The sequence below is a fragment of the Bombina bombina genome, chromosome 10, assembly GCF_027579735.1.
Source record: "Bombina bombina isolate aBomBom1 chromosome 10, aBomBom1.pri, whole genome shotgun sequence".
Lineage (NCBI taxonomy): Eukaryota > Metazoa > Chordata > Amphibia > Anura > Bombinatoridae > Bombina > Bombina bombina.
Window position 1 is genome coordinate 37,513,778 of NC_069508.1, and position 19,843 is coordinate 37,533,620.

Here is a 19,843-nt window from a genome sequence, read left to right on the forward strand (position 1 = left end):
AGTCTTGACGTTTCAGTTTGTGTGTCTTGTTCAGTGGTGGTCGTCTTTCAGCCTTTCTGTCATGAACCAAGCCTCCAGACTAAAAAGAAAAAGAAAAGGTCTGGGAGGCATTCTGCTAAGAAGGGCTGTATAGGGATTTGAACCTGTGGCTCTGTGGTTGCTATTTCTGTTTGCTTACATGTTGAGCCACAGCCAGTTCCAACAATAGCATGGATCTTAAAAGATCTGATAAATAACTATTTGCCTTACTTGTTATTACACCTGTGCAACACACAGGTGTTCTCAATTCTGGAATTAATCAGAACCAACCCTGTGCAAAACCTCCCTATTTAAGGATGGCTTTTAGTCTGCATTAGTGTCTTCACATTGGATCTGTTTTGTCAAGTCAGAACCTGTTTCCTGTATTTCTTTGGAGAAAAGATTTCCTTTGCACCTGTTTACAAGGTATTACCAGGAGAAAGCCTTTACCTTTAAACCTGTTACCAATCTACAAGTTTGTTTCCTGCTTTATGCAATTCCTGCACTTGGACATTGCCAGGAGAAGGATTTCCTTTGCACCTGTTTATAAGGTATTACCAGGAGAAAACCTTTACCTTTAAACCTGTTACCAATCTTCAAGTTTGTTTCCTGCCTTGTGCATTTCCTGCACTCAGCAATTACAAGGAGAGAGACTTTACCTTTAAACCTGTTACCAGTTTGCAAGTTGTTTCCTGCCTTGTGCAATTCCTGGACTCAGCAATTACAAGGAGAAAGACTTTACCTTTAAACCTGCTACCTGTTTACAAGTTGTTTTCTGCCTTGTGCAAATCTTACATTTCAGTTATTACCAAGAGAAAGACTTTCCTTTTTGAATCTGCATCTCTGCTTACTAGTTTTCTTTATTTTCACTCCTGCTGTATGTGGTCTTAACATACCTGAGTAGCATATTTAAATATTCTGCAAGTATTTGCTTAAACAAAGTATTTTGTTATTTAAATAAATTTGTTTTCATTTTCAATCAGTATGGCTTCTACTAATCTTCCTTTAAAGCAACTGTTCCAGACAATGAGGCTCTCACATGATATCCTGAGACAGAACATGACAGAATGTGAAGACCATAAAAGAGAGCCCTCTGGGATTATTGCTATATTGGATTCAGTGTTAAAGTTTATTAAGGACATACTCATTAACTTTATGGAGCTGGTGGAAATGTTATCTCTCCCAACCGAAACCTTGTCTAAAGTTACCTCCCAAACAAGGAAAGGTTTTAAAGAACCCTTAACAGAAGAGGAGAAAATTCGGCGAAGACAGCTTAACCTCTGTTTCTATTGTGGGGGAACTGGTCACCACATCACAGGGTGTCCAGTAAGACCCCCTAGAGGATCAAGTCGAGATATAGCCAAGTTTAAAATGGACTCTGATGTTAAGGGAACAAATTATTCTTCCACTAGCAAACTTAAAGATACTCCTGGAGAGGATCCAGCTACTGAGAATACATCAATTCTACAAACAACCGTTTCTAACACGCTTCAAGAAATTGTACCTGATTTGAAACAGATGGTCATTGGGAGTACAACTCCAACTACATCCATTACCCATACCACTGCATCTGTTTCTGCATCAACCACATTGGGGAACTCTGCAAAAATACCTCCTGGAAATCCTGCACATTACCTTGTTTCTGCCCTGGCTGGAGATCCAGCTAACAAATGTCACTCATCAGACATAAAAGTGACAAACCTTCCAGCTAAATCAGACTCTGCCAATTCTAAAGATCCACACCTCCTTGCACCACCTTCACCCAGCTACTCATTGACTGAGAAAGAATTGGATGAGATGGTTGAATTGGATATAAATGGCACAGAAAATGAATTCCTGGACTCTGAAGGAGAGGTCATACTTTACCCGGAGGTACTCTACCCATCAGGCAGATATGACCCAGATAACAAATTCCTTGACCCTGAAGGAGAGGTCTTTTCCTACCCGGAGGTACTCTGCCCATCAGCCAGTCCATTGCAAGCTGCTGGGTATAATCAGGAACCTCTAAATCAAAACTGTCTTGGTTTTTCAGCTCTTGTTATGCCTACAGGGATATCTTCTAAGGGTCCCCAATCTCAGGCAGCTGTTCCAAGCGAAGAATCAATTCCATCTGATTGTATTAGGGCTTCAAATGGAACACTTGTTTGTAAATCCCACCTTCAGATGTTTGATCAGGCTTTGAGCGCCCAGAGTGCGCTCTTTGGAGGGGGCATCTGTCATGAACCAAGCCTCCAGACTAAAAAGAAAAAGAAAAGGTCTGGGAGGCATTCTGCTAAGAAGGGCTGTATAGGGATTTGAACCTGTGGCTCTGTGGTTGCTATTTCTGTTTGCTTACATGTTGAGCCACAGCCAGTTCCAACAATAGCATGGATCTTAAAAGATCTGATAAATAACTATTTGCCTTACTTGTTATTACACCTGTGCAACACACAGGTGTTCTCAATTCTGGAATTAATCAGAACCAACCCTGTGCAAAACCTCCCTATTTAAGGATGGCTTTTAGTCTGCATTAGTGTCTTCACATTGGATCTGTTTTGTCAAGTCAGAACCTGTTTCCTGTATTTCTTTGGAGAAAAGATTTCCTTTGCACCTGTTTACAAGGTATTACCAGGAGAAAGCCTTTACCTTTAAACCTGTTACCAATCTACAAGTTTGTTTCCTGCTTTATGCAATTCCTGCACTTGGACATTGCCAGGAGAAGGATTTCCTTTGCACCTGTTTATAAGGTATTACCAGGAGAAAACCTTTACCTTTAAACCTGTTACCAATCTTCAAGTTTGTTTCCTGCCTTGTGCATTTCCTGCACTCAGCAATTACAAGGAGAGAGACTTTACCTTTAAACCTGTTACCAGTTTGCAAGTTGTTTCCTGCCTTGTGCAATTCCTGGACTCAGCAATTACAAGGAGAAAGACTTTACCTTTAAACCTGCTACCTGTTTACAAGTTGTTTTCTGCCTTGTGCAAATCTTACATTTCAGTTATTACCAAGAGAAAGACTTTCCTTTTTGAATCTGCATCTCTGCTTACTAGTTTTCTTTATTTTCACTCCTGCTGTATGTGGTCTTAACATACCTGAGTAGCATATTTAAATATTCTGCAAGTATTTGCTTAAACAAAGTATTTTGTTATTTAAATAAATTTGTTTTCATTTTCAATCAGTATGGCTTCTACTAATCTTCCTTTAAAGCAACTGTTCCAGACAATGAGGCTCTCACATGATATCCTGAGACAGAACATGACACTTTCTTACCTTGGCCATGTCTCTGAGTATTGCACACCTTGTGCTTTTGGGCACTCCAGTGATGTTGCAGCTCTGAAATATGGCCAAACTGGTGGCAAGTGGCATCTTGGCAGCTGCACGCTTGACTTTTCTCAGTTCATGGGCAGTTATTTTGCGCCTTGGTTTTTCCACGCGCTTCTTGCGACCCTGTTGACTATTTTGAATGAAACGCTTGATTGTTCGATGATCACGCTTCAGAAGCTTTGCAATTTTAAGAGTGCTGCATCCCTCTGCAAGATATCTCACTATTTTTGACTTTTCTGAGCCTGTCAAGTCCTTCTTTTGACCCATTTTGCCAAAGGAAAGGAAGTTGCCTAATAATTATGCACACCTGATATAGGGTGTTGATGTCATTAGACCACACCCCTTCTCATTACAGAGATGCACATCACCTAATATGCTTAATTGGTAGTAGGCTTTCGAGCCTATACAGCTTGGAGTAAGACAACATGCATAAAGAGGATGATGTGGTCAAAATACTCATTTGCCTAATAATTCTGCACTCCCTGTATTATACTACAATTAAATTAAACTACCAATTAAATAAACTAAATTACATAATAAAAAACCTAACACTACTAAAATTATTTAAATATACAATTAAACATTATTACAAAGCAACTAAGTTACATAAAATAACAAACACTAAATTACGAAAAATAACAAAAACGAAATATCCAAAATATTTTTTTTTACACCTAATCTAATAGCCCTATCAAAATAAAAAAGCCCTCCAAAATAAAAAAAAAAACCTAGTCTACAATAAACTACCAATGTCCCTTAAAAGGGCCTTTTGTGGGGCATTGCCCCAAAGATATCAGCTTTTTTACCTGTGAAAAAATATACAAACACCCCCCAAAGTAAAACCCACCACCCAACCAACCCGCCCAAATAAAAACCCTAACTAAAAAAACAAAAAACAAATCTACCCATTGCCCTGAAAGGGGCCTCTTGAATCGCGTCCTTTTCATTGAAGCTTCAGTTTACGGCGGCAATCATAAGAAGAGGAGCTCTGCGTTGGATGGCTTCAGGATGGACCTGCTCCGCGCCGCAGGGATGAAGATAGAAGATGCTACTTGGATGAAGACTTCTTCCGCCTGGATAGATGAAGACATCGCCGCCTGGATGGAGACTTCTTCCGCCTGGATGGATAAAGACATCGCCTCCTAGATGAAGACTTCACCGCCTGGATGTCAGGACTTCAGAACTGTAAGTGGATCTTCGGGGGTTAGTGTTAGGATTTTTTTTTTACTTTTTTGGGTGGGTTTTTATTTTAAATTAGGGTTTGGGCTTGTAAAAGAGCTAAATGCCCTTTTAAGGGCAATGCCAATCCAAATACCCTTTACAGGGCAATGGGTAGCTTGGTTTTTTTTAGGGTTTTTATTTGGGGGGGTTGGTTGGGTGGTGGGTTTTACTGTTGGGGGGGTGTTTGCATTTTTTTTTTACAGGTAAAAGAGCTGATATCTTTGGGGCAATGCCCCACAAAAGGCCCTTTTAAGGGCCATTGGTAGTTTATTGTAGGCTAGGGTTTTTTATTTTGGGGGCTGCTTTTTTTATTTTGATAGGGCTATTAGATTAGGTGTAAAAAAAAATATTTTGGAAAATTTCATTATTTTTTCGTAATTTAGTGTTTGTTATTTTGTGTAACAGTGTTTTTTTTGTAATTTAGGACTTTGTAATAATGTTTAATTATATATTTAAATAATTTTAGTAGTGTTAGGTTTTTTTAATATGTAATTTAGTTTATTTAATTGGTAGTTTAATTTAATTTTAGTATAATAGTTAGGGTAGGTTAATTTATAGTTTAAAATTAGTTTATTTTAATTATACAGGTAAGTTTTAATTTATATTAAGATAGGGATCTTGTAATTTTAATTTAAAGTTAAGGGGCTGTTAGGTTTAGGGGTTAATAGCTTAATTTAGTTTTTGGTGATGTGGGGGGGGGGGGCTGACGGTTTAGGGGGTTAATAGGTTTAGTTAGTGGTGGTGATGTGGGAGGCCAGAGGTTTAGGGGTTAATAAGTTTATTTAGTGGCGGCGGTGTCAGGGAGCGGCGGGATAGGGGTTAATAAATTTTATTTGTGTCAGCGATGTCGGGGACGGCAGATTAGGGGTATTAAGACTCAGGGTTTATGTTAGGGTGTTAGGTGTAAGCGTAACTTTTTTTCAACCATAGAAATCAATGGGGTATGCTTCATTCTCTTGCAGCATCGAACATAAGCTTTTTCGTTGCTTTCATACTCCCATTGTTTCCTATGGCATCCGCGGCCTCAAGGGTGGCGGTTTGAAAACCAGGTACGGAATAGCCACGAGCCTACCTGTTAAATTTTTGATAAATTGGAAAAAGTGTCAAATAGAGTCGAATGTGTATTTGGAACATCTGTAATGACGTAAGCATCGATCTGTGTTGGATTGAGATCGCAGGATCGTATGTAACGTCACAAATTTCAACATTTGCCGATCTTGACGCTTTGATAACTAGGTCGGATCAATCTCGCAACAATTACAATGCAGAATTCCAGCGTATTTTCGATTGAAGCTTTGATAAATAGGCCCCTTAATCTCTGTTTATAGAAGTTGCATTTAGTATGTAAAAACAACAACTACATTTAGCCGCCAATAAGCAAGCGTAACCCAGGTTTTTTGTGATGCCAATATCCTTGACAGTTCATCTGGTTCTATGCGGCTGTAATGAGGGTGGGTAAAATGTGTGTTAATTTCCACAATTTTCGAGTAGAAGACATTAGTTTCACAAACCAGTTTTATTGAATTTAGGCCCTAGGTCAGTAGTACAAAATAATGAGAATGCAATATTTTTTTTTTATTAGAGTATCCTGTGAACACAGAAGGTAAAGGCGCCTTATGGGACAGTATCGTGGACAGAACGGACGGACAAGTTAAAAACACGCTCTTGCAGGAGGGTACTCACATAAGATGCGGCGCAACAGTGTGCCTAACCGAGCAGGACGGGACCTTTAGTCGCCCGACAGACGTTATCACAGGAACCCTCGAGTAGGTAGCAGCAGCCAATCGGCAGAAGCAGAGGGTCTGACGTCACAGTGGGAGCCGTCTGGTGAGTAGCCAATCACAGTGCTAGTATTCCAGCAAAGTATGGAAGCAGTAGCGTGGACCAGATAAAATGCCACACACGTAGAGCAGGTAAAGTTCAAAGGCCAACAATTTTATTGGAACCATAAAAATGTTAAAACAACAAGTAGATCGTACAGCAATGCGTTTCTCAACCCTAAGGTCGTTACTTTAAACAGTATGACATTATAATATAAAATGTTTACTTGTGTGCAGTAAAAAAAAACATTCCAATATACATTCATTATTTATTTTGTCCTGTTTTCCTGGGACCGCTCTTACGTGTAAGGGAGAAGAAGCAGGAAATGAGCTGGTGGGCGGAGGATGTACAGAAAACAGTATGAGATTTGAAATATAAAATTATACAAAAGACAAATAAATTTTAAAATAGAAAGTAAGCGATTGTAATACAATATATGATTAATGAATAGCATTAATATTTAAGCGCAAAATTTACTTTTACTTTAAAGCACTATGCAGTAACATAGTAACATAGTAGCTGTGTGTACAAAAGGCATTATAAACCATATCACTTGAGTGATGCAAAATATCCGCAGAAATGCTCCTTAGTGAATATGAAATGCATTGAGTGCACTGCAAATTCTCCTTTCAAGTGTGCATTTATATGAATAGAGACATATGGGAGATATTTGATTTTCAATCTATTCATTTGTAAAAGTACATGCTGAGAAAAATACAATTGTTGTAGACGTACACAAACACACCAGTTGTATATTTATGCAATCATAAACGCACATCTTCCTCGGCTACTGAATCTGGAAGCGTTTATTTTCTCCATATAAGGGTGTTCTGTTTGTAACTTCCTCTTTTCAATGAGCGGCACACAACGTAGTCCTTTTTTTTTACTTGATATTTCCTGAAACTGGAGAACAAAATAGATATGTATGTACCCTAACCAAAGCCTTTGTGGTACTGCTGTCTTTTCAGTTATATAATTCATATGATATTGTATTGCTTTATTAGAAACTAGTCCTAAAGCCCGTTCACACAGGCCATTTTTTGCAGTACAGCAGTCCCACCCCTTGCTCTCTCTCTCCCCCTCTCTTTTGTGCTCTCTCCCCCTCTCTTTTGTGCTCTCTCCACCTCTTTTGCTCTATCTCCCCTTCTCTTTTGTGCTCTCTCCCCCTCTCTTTTGTGCTCTCTCCCCCTCTCTTTTGTGCTCTCTCCCCCTCTCTTTTGCGCTCTCTCGCTCCACCTCTCTTTTGCTCTCTCTCTCCCCCCTCTTTTGCTCCCTCTCTCCCCCTCTCTTTTGCTCCCTCTCTTCCCCTCTCTTTTGCTTGCTCTCTCCCCCTCTCTTTTGCTTTCTCTCCCCCTCTCTTTTGCTCTCTCTCCCCCCTCTCTTTTACGCTCTCTCTCTCCCCCTCTCTTTTACGCGCTCTCTCCCCCCTCTCTTTTGCGCTCTCTCCCCTCCCCCTCTTTTGCACGCTCTCTCCCCCCTCTCTTTTGCGCTCACTCTCTCCCCCTCTCTTTTGCACTCTCTCTCTCCCCCTCTCTTTTGCGCCCTCTCTCTCCCCCTTTCTTTTGCACTCTCTCTCCCCCCCTCTCTTTTGCACTCTCTCTCTCCCCATCTCTTTTGCGCCCTCTCTCTCCCCCTTTCTTTTGCACTCTCTCTCCCCCCTCTCTTTTGCTCTGTCTCTCTCTCCTTTTTTTTTTTGCTCTCTCTCTCCAACCCTCTTTTGGCTCTTTCTCTCCATCCCTCTCTTTTGCTCTCTCTCTCACTCCTCTCTTTTGCTCTGTCTCTCTCCCCTCTCCTTTGCTCTCTCTCTCTCCATCCCTCTCTTTTGCTCTCTCTCTCCATCCCTCTCTTTTGCTCTCTCTCTCCCCCCTCTTTTTCTCACTCTTCCCTCTATTTTGCTCTTTCCCCTCTATTTTGCTCTCTCTTCCCACTCTCTTCTGCTCTTCCCCTCTCTTTAGCTCTTTCCTATCTCTTTTTGTCTCTCCCCTTCTCTTTCTATTTCTCTCCCGCCGACCGCGCCTGTCACACCCCATCATGCCCGACCACGCCCCCGCCACATCACGCCCACACCCCGTCAGGTCACACCCACGCTCCCGTACGGCCACGCCCACTTTCGCCGCAAACAGCATGTCAAGGCCAGGTGTGTTTGTCCTGGTGCTGTCTCTACTGCACATGACAGCTTCGGACAAACACACTTGGGCCCCTATTTATCAAAGGTCTTGCGGACCTGATCCGACAGTGCAACTTGTGTGCATGTTATCAGGCCAAAATCACCAGGGTATGTAAACTTTTAAAAAGGGTCATTTGGGTTTCTGTTGTCATTATGATTTAAAAAGAGTAAACACAGTTGATTGATAATAAATGGCTTCAGCCAAACACTAACCATGAGTGAAAGAAAAGTTTTTGTGTTATCATTTATATTCTCTGAAAAATGGCCAAGAAATCATAAATTCTGCCAGGGTATGTAAACTTATGAGCACAACTGTATATTTACCATTGAGTGGACTAGTAACTTTTTCATCTAGACAAGTAACATTTCTCTCTTGGCTAGTATGTAAAGTGATATTTTTCTACCCCCTACTAATTATTTAATTCAGGTGTTTCAGCCAGACCTATTGCTAACAGGTGCATAAAATCCAGAACATAGCCATGATATCTCCTCAGACAATGTGTCGTACTGAAGAGCTTAGTGACTTTAATTGTGGCACTGTCATAAGTCATTTACTGAAATTTCTACCCTACTTGATCTGCCACAGTCAATTGTAAGTTGTATGTGAAGTGGAAGTGTCCAGGAGCAACAAAACACAAACACAAAGTGCTACACTGCGCAAAATCACTGACCGGGACTGCTGAGTGCTAAAGCATTTATTTTGTAAAATGTCAGTTTATCTAATATTTTAATAGGTTAGATATTTTATACCAACTAATTTTCTGCATAAATTGCAAAATGTTCCAAAGTGAACAAAAAAAAATAGTTTGTATATTTTGATTTTCTATTATTAATTTGTAATGAACATTTTAGATAATAAAAATCTACATTTTGGGTTTCGGGGGAAGGTAAACTGATGCTATATGTGGGACCATAAAATGTGTATTTGAAATGTTTAGAAAATAAAATTATTCCTGTGCTGATATTTACCATATACTCCATAAAAAATGACACAAAAATGCTATTGATTTTGCTTTTTTTGTGGTGTCTTTTCCCCATAATTATGGTATATCTGCAAACTAAGGGCCCATTACATATGCGGTGTCGCCCGCAAAAGCCGGCAACGCCATATTTTACGTGGTTTTGGTATTCAATATACAGCGCCGCATATAAATACGGCACGTATATTTCACCCATCGCCCGCAATTTTTACACCCATAAGTAACATGGGACCACATCGCAAATCGGTATCCAATATTCAGCGCAATGACTAACGTGGCGAAAATGGAGAAGTCTTACTCCATTTTCACCTCACCACACAAAGGCAGCTGCAGCAAGCCTTGCGCTGAGTATGGGAGCATTGTAACTCCCGAAACTACCTGCAAAAATAAACTAACACCTAACGCATGTACAATATCTATCTACCTGTCAACCGCAATCCCCCACCGCAATAACTAATAAAGTGTATTAACCCCTATATCCGCCATCAAACCCACACCGCAACTAAAAATAAAGTATTAACCCCTAAATCCGCAAACCCCAACATCACAAACTACCTAATAAAACTATTAACCCCTAATCCGCCATTAACCCACAACACAAACTACCTATTAAAGTATTAACCCCTAAACCGCCAAAGCCCACAACACAAACGACCTATTAAAGTATTAAGCCCTAAACCGCCAAAGCCCACAATGCAATAAACCTATTAAAGTATTAACCCCTAAACCGCCAAAGCCCACAATGCAAATAAATAATTAAATTACTAAGCCCCCTAACCTAACACCCCCTAAATGAACCCAAATTACCTAAATTACAAAATAATAAAGTTACTATTAAAATAAAAAAAAAACTAACATTACTTAAAAACAAAATAAGTATAAATTAAAGGGACAGTCTAGTCAAAATTAAAATTCTGGTGTAGACTGTCCCTTTAAGCTACAATTAAAGAAAATAAAAAAAATCTAAGATTACAGAAAATAAAAAACAAAATGATCAAATTTTAAAAAATTCTACCTAATCCCTATGAAAATAAAAAAGCCCCCCAAAATAAAAACACCCCCTAATCTAAGAATAAACTACCAGTAACCCTTAAAAGGGCTTTTTGCAGGGCATTGCCCCAAGATAAACAGCTCTTTTACATTCAAAATACACAAAGTCCCCCATAACAGTAAAACCCCCCACCCACCAAACGCCCCTAAATAAAAAACCTAACACTAAAAAACTTAAACTACCCATTGCCCTGAAAATGGCATTTGTTTGGGCATTGATAGCTCTTTTACGCATTGCCACCCTAATCTAAATACCCCCCCCCAAATTTAAAAAAAAAAACAAACAACCTAAGTCTAACCCCTAGGTTGGTACTCACCGTTCCTGAAGTCCGGTGTAGAAGGTCCTGTCCCATGCGGTGCAGTCTTCTTCCAAGCGGCGACCTCTTCTTTCTTCTTCCAGGAACAATCCGGCAGAGAGCGGAGCTGAATTCCGATGACAACAGAGCTGAAGACCGGCAACCTTGGAACTGAAGACCGGCAACCCTGGAACTGAACTTTGAGAAGTAGGGTTGCTACCTGTCCAGGAAAGACCCAGACAGTTCTGGTTTCCATTTGTGTGTTCAGATTTGAAGCTGAGTCAGGTCCAGAAATGTAAATGTCAGGGTTTGGTGGGAAACAGCCACAGCCAAAAAGGTGACATTGTACTTTTGCAAGATTCTGCACATGCCTACAGTTATTTCTGTCTTGTGTGTGTGTGTCTTTGTGTGGGAGTGTGTCTGAGTTTGTGAGTGTGTCTGAGATTGTGAGTGTGTCTGTGTGAGTAAGAGTGTGTGTCTGTGTTTGTCAGTGTCCTTCTGTGTGTGTGAAAGAGTGAGTGTATTTGTGTGTGTGTGTGTTTTTGTGAGTGTGTGTGTGAGAATGTGTGTGTGAGAGTGTGTCTGTGTGTGTCTGTGTTTGTCAGTGTCCTTCTGTGTGTGTGAAAGAGTGAGGGTATTTGTGTGTGCGAGAGAATGTGTGTGTGTGTGTCTTTGTGTGGTAGTGTGTCTTTGTGAGTTTGAGTTTGTGAGTGTGTCTGTGTGTGTAAGAGTGTGTGTCTTTGTGTTTGTCAGTGTCCTTCTGCGTGTGAGAGAATGTGTGAGTGTGTCTGTGTGTGTAAGAGTGTGTGTCTTTGTGTTTGTCAGTGCCCTGTGTGTGAGAGAGTGAGTGTATTTGTGTGTGTATGTTTTGTGAGTGTGTCTGTGTGTGTAAGAGTGTGTGTCTTTGTGTTTGTCAGTGTCCTGTGTGTGAGTAAAAGTGAGTGTATTTGTGTGTGTGTTTTGTGAGATTGTGTCTGTGTGTGTATGAGTGTGTGTCTGTGTTTGTCATTGTCCTTCTGTGTGTGTGTGAGAGAGTGTAAATATCTATGTGCGAGTTTGTGTTGATGTGCTATTATACATTGTGTATACTCTGCAAAACAAAAATTCCTGTGGTGTGTGTGTGTGTATCTTTGCGTTTGTCAGTCTTTCTGTGTGTGTGACAGAGTGAGTGTATTTGTGTGTGTGAGAGAGAATGTGTGTGCCTTATTGTGGGTGAGTTAGTATCTTTGAGTGTGTGTGAGAGAGCGAGCATTTGTGTGTGTGTATGTGAGAGTGTAAATATCTAAGTGTGAGTTTGTGTTTATGTGCTATTATACATAGGGGCATATTCATCAGTATGGAGCTTGATGCCCCGTGTTTCTGCTCTGAGCAGGCGGACAGACATCGCCGGAAATCAACCCGATCAAGTACGATCGGGTTGATTGACACCCCCTGCTGGTGAGCTGCTGGTGCAATGCTGAATACGGCGAGCGTATTGCTCGCCGTATTCAGCGAGGTCTGTCGGACCTGATCCGCACTGTTGGATCAGGTCCGACAGACCTTGATAAATTGGGGCCGTAGTGTGTACAAAAAAGGATTCCTGTGCTATGCGCGAGAGTGTTCGGGAGAAGTGATCTGAGAATTTGAACTAGTATCTACACACTTTCATTGTCTATCACAAGCACAGAACTATATACAGTGACAAATATTGTCACAAGTAACAGTGTAAACATGAAATGATAAATAATAATGATATGATATTCTGATTTCATTATTGTTTTGTCAGTTCAAATTGCATATATTTATTGAAATATTCAGATTTCAAGTAAAGAAAATAACATTACATGCTACAAAAAGCGCCTTGTGCGCCATCTACTGGACTGAGCCAGCACATGTAAGCCCTAATTTAAAAAAAAAAATAATATTCAGATAGACTCAATGCAATACATTTCAATTCTATTATAAAATTAAATTTGTTTTCTCTGTGCCCTCTGAAGGCCTAGGTAGGCTCAGGAGCAGAAATGCACTAATGGGAGTTAGCTGGTGACTGGTGGCTGCACAAATGCCCCTTGTCAATGGCTCATCAGATGTGTTCAGCTAGCTCACAGACAGTAGTGCATTGCTGTTCTAGAGTTGACTATAACTATGTGTTTAACCCTTTTACAGGAGGGTTTATTTCCCATTAATGCAAACATTTACTTGGGTTCATCCTGACACAAACTGCTCTTCCTCCTGTACTAGATTTGTTTAGTCTGTTATGTTTTTGTATCATCACAAATCCTTGTCATTGTATACCCCTATCTGTACTCAGCGCTACGGTATTTTGTGGCGGAGGATCAGAACTTAAACACCTTGGCCTCTAGTTATTAAGGTCTGTCGGACCTGATCCGACAGTGCGGATCAGGTCTGTCAGACCTCGCTGAATACGTCGAGCAATACGCTCTCCATACTCAGCATTGCACCAGCAGCTCACAAGAGCTGCTGGTGCAACGCCTCCCCCTGCAGACTCGCGGCCAATAGGCTGCCAGCAGGGGGGGTGTCAATCAACCCGATCGTACTCGATCGGGTTGATTTCCGGCGATGTCTGTCTGCCTGCTCAGAGCAGGCGGACAGGTTATGGAGCAGCGGTCTTTGTGACCGCTGCTTCACAACTGCTATTTCTGGCGAGTCTGCAAGCTCGCCAGAAACACGGGGCATCAAGCTCCATAGATGGTGTCTATTGCATCAGTGATACAAGCCACTGCTGTATCTCTGAGAAGTTGTGGTGTTTGATTGCTGGCGCACCGTGCACTCACTGCATATGAAATAATAATTTTTGCTAGAAGCATTTTTCCTAATGAAATATATTGTAAAAATGCTTTTATTGAAAATTGAAATGCACCCATGCACATTTCAATGTTGAACTTTGTATCCCTTTAAATACTAATGTCACAGATCTCCTATCTTCCTATATTTTATACTGAAAGAGCTTTTCAATACCGATTCTAGAACTTAAAGGGACAGGAAACCCTACATTTTTTTCATGATTTCGATAGAACATACAATTTTAAACAACTTCCCAATTTACTTCAATTATTAAATTTGCTTCATTTTCTTGTTACTGCCAGCTAGCTGAACACATCTAGTTAGCCAATCACAAAAGACAATTGTGTGCCAGCACCAATCAGCAACAAGCTTCCACTAGTGTAGGATATGTGCATATTCTTTTTCAACAAGGGGTATTTAATATTTGGGGGGGCTAACAAAGGTGTTTACACAGCACACATAATATATGGAGTCCTTTGTAGTTCAATGGGGGTGCTACATGTACATATGGGGGTGCATAGCACCCCTCAGCTCCCCACCTCCCGTAGAACCGTCACTGGAGCTTGGTTCTCTGATTTTATTACAAGCACAGAGACTCCTATTTTGCATTACCTTCTCTTTACTACTTATGCAGCTTTTCACAGACTAACATTCAATAAAACATAAACAAGTTGAACATTACAATGGAAACAAGAATAACCAATGAAAAACTGACATGCAAATGAGTTGATGAAACAAGCCAATGAGCACAGTCATAGTGCCCAGAAACTGTCCACATAGACCCAATTCCTCCTTATCTTTTTGCTGCTTGTACAAATAAGTACTCTCTCATTTCGCTTGTTTATAATTGTTTTTTAAAAAAATTCCCCTATATTTTGTCATTTTTCCCATTTATTTCAGTTTCCTTTGCCCATCCTACATTTTATTAGCTTCGTTTCAATAAAGAAATGTTTTTTTTTGTTTCCCAACATTAAAAAATGTTTTATTGCCTGTGTATTTAGGTTGCGGTTCTTACCGCTTGTGTCCTCTCCCTTTTAGTAGGTTTTTGCAGGTCCCTTTGTTTCCTTGGCTGTGTTTTTAATTGCAGCCATTCTCTTTTTTATTTAGACGTCTCTCATCGCCATTTTGTCTCTTCCGACAAGTAGATAATAAATAGAATTCTCTTATGGCTGTCATTAACCTCAATACTTCCGTATCAAAAAAGTGCAAATAAAAAAAAAAAAACATTTAACCCCTTCTTCTCCAAAACAATTGCATTTAAGAACGTCAAGCCTATCTCATCCAGACTCTCCTTATTCTCTGCAAATCGCAGATATCCCCTCTGCTGGCCGGCAGATTACCCTAGGCACCAGAACCCCTGATCATAAGAGCCGTATGTCAGGGCTTATTTTTTCAGATTCTTACCTCACTCAGTCTCTTTTAAAGAGATCAGTCTCTGACCTTAAGGCTCGCAAAAGACTCTATAATGATCTTTCCTCTTCTGAGGAAGAATATTTTTCAGATAATAACGTTCCAATTCATGTGATGTTTTCTCCTCCGATTCTGACTTTGACTAATTTATTAAATATAAACAACGCAAAAAAGCCAATCTTTATTTCCCTCAAAAAGAAAAAAAAATCCTTGATTATTTAGGTAATCCCCTGACCAAACCTGATGAACTGCAACATCCCCATTCTACTAAATGGTTTCCTTCTAAGGAAATTGCGGATTATATGGACCACTATCTTCGTAATTCCCTTAAAAAATCTTCTAGATACAAACTCAGAGCCGAATGCCCTAGACCCTCTCTGCCCAATAATTCGACCATTACCCCTGAAATTGACTCTGACATTCTAAAATTTCTTGGCCCCCAAGGTTCCAACCTTAAAAAGGTTCTGACCGCCTCCTTAGGGCTTGTCAGGATAAGCTTTTAGATACCACTGGCCCCATCGCAAAATTTTTTGACCTTAATGAGAAAGCTATTGCTTCAAATTCTTCCCTTGATCCTTTTGTCATAAGGAAATGGATTTTAAGATCTGTTGCTTTTCTTAGCAACGTTAATGAGGCCATAGTCGCAGTAAGGAGGAGAAATATAATTCGCAGATTGGATCCAAAGCTATCCGATTTTGCTGCGACTCAACGCTCTACTGATTCCAATGGCTTAATATTTGGAGACATATATTTTTTTTAAATGAATAATTATGCAAAGACGTTCAATACTTTGTCTAAGACAAAATCTACCATTAAAAACACCCTCTATACACAATTAAGTGTTTTTGACAGGGCCGGGAAAAGAAGGGGCCATTTTCCCCAGCCAATCCAGCTATAACTACAGGTCCCAGTACTATTATACAAACCAACCACAAACTCAGACACAAAATCCTGCCTTCTTCCCATCAAGAGGTCGTTCCTGGCCATCAAGATCCTTCCATCACAGAGGCCGTTCCAGATTTAACTCAGGTAAATCTTCTCCTTCCCCCTTTTTCCCCCCAACAAAATAGGTGGAAGACTTGCTGTATTTCTCCAAACCATTCCTGGAGCCATAATAGATTTTATAGATGTCCCTTCCCAAACTCCCCTTCCAAATCCCATTGTTTTTTCAAAACAAGAGGGTCTGGCCATAGACTCAGAGATTTCTTCCCTAGCATCAAAACAGGCCATAGAACTGGTCCTCAAGAACGAGGACAGTTATATAAGCAATCTGTTTCTGGTTAAAAAGAAAAACGGTCTCTTCCGTCCGGTGATAAATCTCAGAACCTTGAATGCCTCAGTCTGTTACCAACACTTCAAAATGGAGGGCATTCACCTTCTTCGAGACTGTCTTCATGATCGGGATTGGCTGGTCCGATTGGATCTTACCGATGCTTATTTGACTGTCCCCATTCATCTGAATTTTAGGAGATTCCTTCTTTTTTCTTGGAACAACATCTTTTGGCAATACACTTGCCTTACATTCGGTCTCTCCTCTGCTCTTTGGACTTTCACAAAAATTTTGAAACCGGTCACAGCATGGCTCAGATTCAGGGGTGTTCGTCTAAATATATATTCCCCAGGACAAAATTACCAAAATAAAGAAAGAAATAGCCCTGGTTCTCAAGAAACCTTCCTTTCCCCTAAGACTTTTGGCTCGCATTATCGGCCTCCTTTCTTCCTCCATTCAGGCTCCCCTTTATTACCGGGCCCTTCAGCGTTTAAAGATTCAGTATCTCCGCAAGGGTTGTGCTTATTCTCATCTGATTTCTCTCTCTTTAGAAGCTCACCAGGAACTCATTTGGTGGCTTCGCAATATGGATGCTTGGAATGGCAAAGCCATATTTGGAAATTCTCCGGATCTGATCATAGAGGCAGATGTCAGCAACTCGGGTTGGGGCGCTCGTTGTGATCCCCTTATCACCGGTGGCAAATGGACAAATGCAGAGAGGTCTTCACATCAATTGCAAAGAACTTCTTGCAGGTTCTTTTGCAATAAGGAGTTTTGTTTGCAACTCTTCTCCTCTATCAGTTATCCTCCGCATGGACAACATTTCTGCTGTGAAATATTTGAACCACTTGGGCAGAACCAGATCAAAATCTCTTTCAGACATCAGAAAGGAGTTTATTCACCATTGTTTGAAGAAGAAAATCTCCATCCAGGCAGAGTACATCCCTGGCCTTTCAAATTTTGCCACAGATTGGGGATCTCGACATCTTCAGGACTCCAACGATTGGAAATTACTCCCAAAAATGTTCCTCTCCCTCTACTCCCTGAGGGGTCCCTTTGTGATAGATCTTTTCGCTTCCATATCCAATTTCCAAATGAAATCCTATTTCAGTTGGTGCCCAGATCCAGAGGCATCGGCAACAGATGCATTTCTACAAACCTTGCTGATTCAGTGAGCATATGCCTTTCCTCCCTTTTCCATGATTCCGAGAACCCTTGCTCATCTTCGCAAGTCCCATATCTCCCTTCTCCTGATCACTCCCCTTTGGCCAACCCAATCCTGGTACCCCCATCTCTTCTGGAACTTTCCTTTCTTCCCCCTCTTCTCATTCCTCCCCTCGGCAATCTCCTTCTGGACCCATTAGAGCGTCTTCATCCCCTCATTCCCTCAACCTCGTGGCTTGGACAATTTCAGGGGCCCCTGGTCCCTTGAAGGCCTTTCAGAAAGATCTCAATCACTTCTCCAAGAATCTTGGGCTCCAGGCACCAAAAAAGCCTATTTTTCAGTCTGGTCTAGATGAGGTAGCTGGGGTTCACAAAGGAACTTGGATCCTTTTTCTGCCCTTCTTCACGAAATAATTTTTTTTTTTACATTTTTTTATTGAGGTTTGATATGCAATAACATACAAGCAATGCATCAACTAATGTAGTGGTACAGAAAAAAACAACATATCAATTGTCACAAGCAAAGTATTATACAATCATACCTGTTACATCACAAGATAGACTGAAATATATAGAAAATTAACCTCACATTTTCAAAGTACAAATAAGAATAACAGTGATGTTATAATTTTCTTTGTTTTATATTTAGTGGAAATAAATCTCACATGAGAAATATATATTCTATAACGTATAAAGATGTAGTAAATAAACAATAAGCATGGAAGTAGAACAAGCATATAGGAGTAAAAAATGCTATGTTGTTTACAACTAAAGGAGTTAACACCAACTAGTATATCTTATATAAGAAAGCAAACTTGATATTGCCCCAACAAACCCAAATATATGATGACCATATATAAATAAAAATGAAGAAACGTCAATTGGGATATCTAGTATAAATCATAAATGTTGACTCTGTAGATATACAACTTCTTTACAATATTACTTCCGGATAGTAAAATTATTGGATTAACTGTAAGCTTGTGAACACAATATTGATTCTATATAGTAATTGACCTTAGATTAGCTGCGGTTTTATTATGAAAGAAACCGCTTTAAGAGACTCAGGATTAATTCAGTCGACCCTGAGTACTATAATTAGGGGGGGGGGTTACGGAGGTCATAATATGGGCTTAACAGGAGCTCCTCTTTCTATAAATACTTAAGCAAATTGTAATATTAATAAAAGTTTTATAGTTAGTCTTCTCAAAATACTTCACTATGCATATAATAGAGCCCTAGAAACTAAAATAAGGGTTTGCACTGGATAAGAACTGAAAAACAGGTGTACCAAAACCATACTAGATGAGTGTTTATGATCTACTATCCTTCACAAAATAATTGATTATTTATCTTCTCTCTTTGATAATGGTTTCGCTTATCGTTCCATTAATCTGGCCCGTTCTGCTATCTCTGCCAGCCACAATTTCATTAATGATATTCTTATTGGTAGACATCCTCACATTTGTCGTTTACTTAAAGCCATCAGGATTAAAAATCCCCCTTCTTTTAAATATTCCTTTCCTTCAAAATTGACCATCTAATTCTAACCTTTCTCTCAAACAACTATCTGCTAAATTAGCTACTCTTTTAAGTCTTCTCTCTTTCCGCAGGGTTTCAAACGTCAGAGCCATGAGCCATTGATATAAATTCAAAAAGGTTTTCTCCTTTTGGAGTAACTTTTATTATTTCTCCTAGAATAAAATCCTTTTCTAAGTCTATTTTTTATCCGTTTTTTCCTGATCAACCCAATCTTTGTGTCGCTTCTTGCCTTAACCCCTTAATGACCGGACCATTTTTCAATTTTCTTACCCTTAATGACAATGGCTATTTTTACATTTCTGCAGTGTTTGTGTTTAGCTGTAATTTTCCTCTTACTCATTTACTGTACCCACACATATTATATACCGTTTTTTTTCTCGCCATTAAATGGACTTTCTAAAGATACCATTATTTTCATCATATCTTATAATTTACTATAAAAAAATATAAAATGAGGAAAAAATTGAAAAAAACACACTTTTTCTAACTTTGACCCCTAAAATCTGTTACACATCTACAACCACCAAAAAACACCCATTCTAAAAAAGTTTCTAAATTTTGACCCGAGTTTAGAAATACCCAATGTTTACATGTTTTTTGCTTTTTTTGCAAGTTATAGGGCAATAAGTACAAGTAGCACTTTGCTATTTCCAAACCACCTTTTCTCAAAATTAGCGCTAGTTGCATTGGAACACTGATATCTGTCAGGAATCCCTGAATATTCCTTGACATGTATATATTTTTTTTTAGAAGACATCCCAAAGTATTGATCTAGGCCCATTTTGGTATATTTTATGCCACCATTTCACCGCCAAAT